This window comes from Phoenix dactylifera, chromosome 16 (genome assembly GCF_051530095.1).
Source record: "Phoenix dactylifera cultivar Ajwa chromosome 16, Ajwa_hap1_PhDact_Kaust_v1.1, whole genome shotgun sequence".
In the NCBI taxonomy this organism is placed as follows: Eukaryota; Viridiplantae; Streptophyta; class Magnoliopsida; order Arecales; family Arecaceae; genus Phoenix; species Phoenix dactylifera.
In genome coordinates, this window is record NC_143205.1 from 4,429,491 (window position 1) to 4,435,490 (window position 6,000).

The following is a 6,000-nucleotide window of genomic DNA, read 5'->3' on the forward strand; positions in this document are numbered from 1 at the left end:
ATTTGTGTGAATATCACCCCCCCCCCCCCCCCCCCCACACACACACACTATAGTTCTGCTGATTCTGCTAGTCAAAATTAAATTTATTTAAGTTAAAGAAATGCTTAGAACTATAAAATCAGAGTTTTGTCCCTATAGTGGGTAGCAGATCTCATGCAGCAAAATAACCCAATCAATTGTCTCTCTCTCTCTCCCTCCCTCCCTCCCTCCTCTCTCTTTGGAATGCTCTCTTTCGCTCACTCTTTCTCTATTTCTCTAAATCCCTAGTTCCCAAATCCACTCCCTTGTTTTCGGTGATTCTTAGATCCTATCCGGTGGCTGTCAGAAAGATAGGTATGCGTGTCTCCGATCTCTATGTGTCTGCATGCTTCCTCAACTGAGAAGATTGAGAAGAGCTGGAGAAGTCACCCTTGGCATCTGATTCTGCCGAAATCCATAGCCCCCAAATTTAAATATGATTACAAGTTGCATGATTTTATCTTTGTAAAGCCTTATATGTCAAAACGCACAATTATATTTTTGTGGGCTGTTAAAAATATAGCATATTCATGTTTGTTATTTCCTTTTTTCTCTCCCTGATTTCATAACTTAATAGAAGCTTGATTACGGCTAAGCCATGTTTGTTCCCAGATTATTTTCTTATTTTCTCCAAGTTACATTCCCTTTCTCTATTTTCCTAGAAAATATCTGTTATTATCCACTATTTTTAGTTATAATGAACAATAACAATCATTATAAAAGCCAATATCAATTCTCAAAATACACTCAAAACAAGGCATTTTTTTTCTTTTTTGCAATATTGCTACTTCTATTTACATGGCAAATGATGATCTGCGACCCACAAATCCTTCTCTATTTTTGTAGAATTGCAAGTAGGGGTGGCAATCGGATCGGGTCGTATCATAAACGTGGGTCGGGTCGGGTCATAAACAGGTCGGATCACATGCAAGTCGGATCAGAAAATCATAAACCTAAACCTGATATGTTTATTAAATAGATCAGAAATTACAACCTGAACCTGTCATGTTTAATAAACAGGTAACTCGACCCGACTCGTTTAACCTGTTTAATAAATAGGTAACCTGTTTGCCCAACCCGACCCGATCCGACCTGTTTAACCTGTTTGCCCAACCCGACCCAACCTGTTTAATCTGTTTGCCCAACCCGACCCGTTTAACCTATTTAGACCTATTTAACCTGCCCAACCCAACCTGTTTAACTTGCCCAACCCGACCTGTTTAATCTGTTTGGACCTATTTAACCTGCCCAACCAAATCTGTTTAACCTGTTTAATAAATAGGTAACCTCTTCTTAACCTTAGTCCTTAGCCCAACCTAACCCAACCTACACTTGCTTTTCAGAAGCTGTCTTTGCAAGCAAACTTCAGTCACCTGCCAATATCACAATAATCGCATACAACTTTAGTCTGTAGCCCATTAAAATTTCATATGATCCAAATAAGATGTAAAATATGAAGTGCATGGCAACACATAGCCATCTTACAGGCTGTTATTTCTTAAACAGCAGAGAATACGAACAAATTTTAAGAAGCCTATGTTCTTCGTAAATGTTTGTATAGGTGCAAAATTTCTGTACTTAAAATGGATTGCTCCATACGTATCAGTAAAAAACTGGCACAACATTCCAACATTGTTTCCGAAAAACATGCAATGCAAGACCTTTATGATCCCATTTAAAAATAAAGTAAGGCAACAAATCTCTTTCTGCTTCTGATAGACAGCTTTGTCATTTTCAGCATGCAGCTGCAGTTCTCTCACAATAGCCTTGTCTTCTGGGGCAAATTTTCTGGCCTTTTGAAAGTCCTCCCTGGCAGAATCTATTTGACTGAGTTGTGCTCTAGCTTTTTCTTGTCTGTATAACACGTTCACATTGTTTTCATCTTCAGATAATACCTGAGAGGCCATTGCACCTGACAAACATAATGTGAAAAGCAACCGATTCAAATGACACAGCAGTTCTCAAATAATTGTCAAAGAAAATTAAGCATGATACTTAAATAAATAAAGAGGCCATTGATTCAGGAATACTTGAAACATGCCAAGAATATTGCATTCGTAACGACTTAGCGCACATGAGATATATACCACTTATTATTTAGAAAGAGTGCTTTGTGAAAGCAAATAATTTAAACAGTACATACAATGAAATCTATAATGAACTACACAGTTCATTTCAAGTTTAAACATATAAAAAAATGATAGTTAAATGAAGATAGTCTCAATATTATTATGAATACAGATGTTAAAAGTTCAAGAATGTGGGAGTGAGTTTATATATTACACTTCATTGCATAGAGGGAAGGACACAGAAAGATCAACAGCAGCATAGTTCACAATGTTTGAGAACTGACCAATATGAGTATAAAGGTGGATATGTGCTATAACAAGGTAAAATCTTGCGAAAATAAATGATAGAGAAATAGAGAATAGGTTCAAATAAATGACCAAAACGACAATCTTGGCAAGGCCAGGGACCCAATCTATGACTTTAAAGAGACGAGTGGAAGACCCAAAAAACCATCAAATGAATATACAGGAAGTGAATCATGAAAGCTCAAATTCGACAGAGCTAATGGCCCTTCATAAGAAAGAAAGAGGTGGATTCACAAATCAAGACCCAACAACTATGGAAAAGCACCTGTAGGTTAACATGTAGCATAGTTTTGCAAAGAGGATGCATTGAACTTCAGACTTTATTCCTTCATAATCTATCTTACAGCATAAACATGACTGTAGATATGCAATAAAAAAAAAACACCTCATAAAGATTCATCCATTTCCAGCTGAGCATGAATAATGATAAGAAGGCACTGGCCTGGCACATTTACTGGTTCTGATTCTATTATACAACTAACAACAAAGCATCAATACACTGCTGCTTAATCCAGTGACGGAAAAACAAAAGGCTTTCTCATACCATTAACTTGATAAGCATGTTTCTATAAACAAAGTAGATGCAGTACTCTGCTGATGATAAGTGATCTCTATCACCAAGTAATTCCAGAACTATGTATTCTCTACTACAAGGATTCTAGGAGAAAACATGCACTCACTTACGTAACACCACCAAAAAAAAAATTGCACAACCAGACTAATACTCATCTATTACCTTCTTTGGATGTGCCCTGAAACTCGGTCACAAGCTCTTGCAACAAAAGAGGAATGCATTGCTAACTGGCTAAGCTCGAAACATAAAGACCCATTAAGGACTCCACTAACATTTAGAAGAGAAGTTAAAAAAAAAGAGAGATAAAACTCATAACTTAAAAAAAAAATAACGGAGATAAAACTCACAAATCAACACAAACTCCGGTACTAATAAAGTCCTAAAACACTCAAAGAACTCCTAGAAAGAGGAGATCCAAATGAAACCAGCCTAAGATCCAAACTTTTTTATATCTCAATCACAAAGAAACAGCCAGAACTCAAAAAACGCATTGGTAGACACAAGAAATCACTCAAATCAAACCCTGAAACACCAGATCCCACCAACAAACAATAGAGCTAACCCAAAAACACAGATTTAAAAAGAAAAAAAATCGAAGAAGACTACCAGAAATGATCAAAACAAGCTCATCATAAACATTCCAACATTCAACAATCGAAAACGAAATCTAAGAAGAAACAACGAATATAAACATTTAATTTAAATCAGAGAGAGAAAAGGGTTGGGGAACAATATACCCGAACGCGTTCAAGTGATCGAAAGGAGAGCTGTGGAGGGATCTAAAATTCTCGAAGAGAGAAGAAATCGGAAGACAGTTCTATGAGAGCGGAGGAATCCACGAGGAATGGCCGATGGTAGAGAGCACTGGAAGTCTAGAACACTTAGGGACCTTCGGGTTTGTGCGCCGCCCTCCCTCAATGTCTCTCCCCTCTCCTCTCCTCTGGCCGGGGCTCCGGATTCTTCACCTCCCTATTCCCTAAGGACCCTAACCCTAACAGTAACTAAGGAGAAGTGGGAAGTGGGAACTGAGAAGTCGCGATCGTGGACGGTGGGGTGGACATGGACTTCGCGCTGATATTGGGCCGAGGCGGGGAGTTGGACCGAGGCAAAGAAAATGGGCTGAGGCGGGGAGTTGGGCCGGCTCTGGGCTTTGTGGGCTATGGCCCTTATCTATCAGCCCAATAGTTAAACGGGTTAAACATGTTAAATGGGTCAGACATCTAAAACCTGTATCCGACCCAATTAATAAACTGGTTAAACGGGTCGACCTATTTACGATCCGAACCTGTTTAGGCCAAACCCAAACATATTTATGGCGGGTCGAACACGGATCGGATTGGCGGATCGAGTCATATTTTGCAACCCCTAATTGCAAGTCAAGTCAGAATCTCTTTTGTTTTTGTCACCTCCAGTAGCGATCAAGTTGTGCCCGAAGTCTTTAGCTGAGAATTTTCCAGCATTATTGTGTGTTGCAATGGTAACTATAAATAATTTAACAGAAATATTTTTCTTGACCTGGTGCAATTTGTGCTCTTTGATCAATTGCCACCTCCTCAGCAAAGCCATCAGAACCTGTTCTATAGGCATCAAGCTGTAGAACTATTAGCTCTTGGTCATGTTGGTCTCAACCAAATGGATGATGTCGCATAACAATCCATTAGTAACCTCACTTATCAACAAAGAAATCACTTGAATAAAGAAATTTTAGATTGAGAAAGTAAGCAGAAGAATTTATAGGGCTATGAGGTTGCCGCATATTCAATCTATTGTAGGCCAAAAGGGCAAACACTTTGCCTCTTCAACTCATAGATTCATTCTTTTTCCTTCCTTGGCCTGATCCATGGCATCTTACTAAAATTCCATCGGAGCTTCGTCACCTCCACTGATTTGATGAAGACAGCTAGTAGAGGACTTGTAAACTTTAATATATCAATAGCAGCCCAAAACTATTCAGCAATATATTTGCCTTTCTAGTGTCTAGCTATGCAAGTGCTAGAGACACAGACCCAATTGCCGGTGATGTTACGTACTATGGTATTTTGATGGACATTATTGAATTGGATTATAAGGGTCATTTTAATATAGTGTTGTTTAAGTGTGACTGCATGGGTAGATGTTCGAGCTCAAGGAAGGGGGAAAAAACACGAGTTTGGCTTCACACTTGTAAATTTTGAGGGGAAGGAAAACAATGACCAGCAATTGTCAAATGAACCCTTTGTCCTAGCTTCAAAGTAGAACAAGTTTTTTATGTGCGAGACCTAATTGATACAACTTGGCATGTTGCTATCAAAACAAAACCAAGGGACCGTTTTGATATAGAAGAGGTGTCTATGAATGATGTGGAGGCATATTTGCAAAGTGATCATTGCATAGGTCAAAACATAAGGAAACTTTACAATCTTGTGAATATGTAGCATGAACAAGAATAGATGTTCGAGGAACAATAGTTGACACACCTTAGTTTGCCTTACAAGCGTTAAATGTGGGTTATGGTGATAATTCCGATTCAAAAGATGATGATGATGGAGGTCCCACTATGTTCTTCACTTGAGATTATCGATATTGCAGAAGAACCTCTAGCTTCATATCATATTTTTGTTTCTCCGGTACATAAATTAATTCATTGTTTCTCTAACTGCATATCTAAATGTGTAATATTTGTTTCTTTGTACTTGTAAATATGATTCATAAGTTTCTTTATATACTAATTCGTTGTAGCTAATACTAACGATTCATTAAATATTTAATCCAAGAGGATCTTCAGGCTTGATGTAGACCACTTTGGCCACTACGAGTTGGGTTTGACAGGGTCTAGGAGTGAGATCCAGCACATCGGAAAACCGAATCACAGACCAAAATTTTGGAAGCCATACCTTAGTTATAGGATATCCAATTGAGATGATCTTTTTTTTTGGACAGTTTTTTGAGATCTACGACATGATGTCGAGAAGCTAGATAACTTGCTAGACTAATTAGAGACTTACCTTACTATTTACAAATACTCTAGTATCTAGAAGATAGCTTTTGCCTGTC

At 38.2% G+C, this 6,000-nt stretch overlaps 1 long non-coding RNA gene across 1 annotated transcript; it reads right to left on the bottom strand.

Moving 5' to 3' along the window:
• Positions 1 to 1,472: 1,472 nt before the first annotated feature.
• On the bottom strand, positions 1,473 to 3,692 carry LOC120105790 (uncharacterized). The gene is made up of 2 exons (XR_016398745.1): positions 3,130 to 3,692; positions 1,473 to 1,930 (listed from the first exon to the last, which is right to left on the bottom strand). It is a non-coding gene; the product is annotated as an uncharacterized LOC120105790 (long non-coding RNA).
• Between the last annotated feature and the right edge of the window lie 2,308 nt (positions 3,693 to 6,000).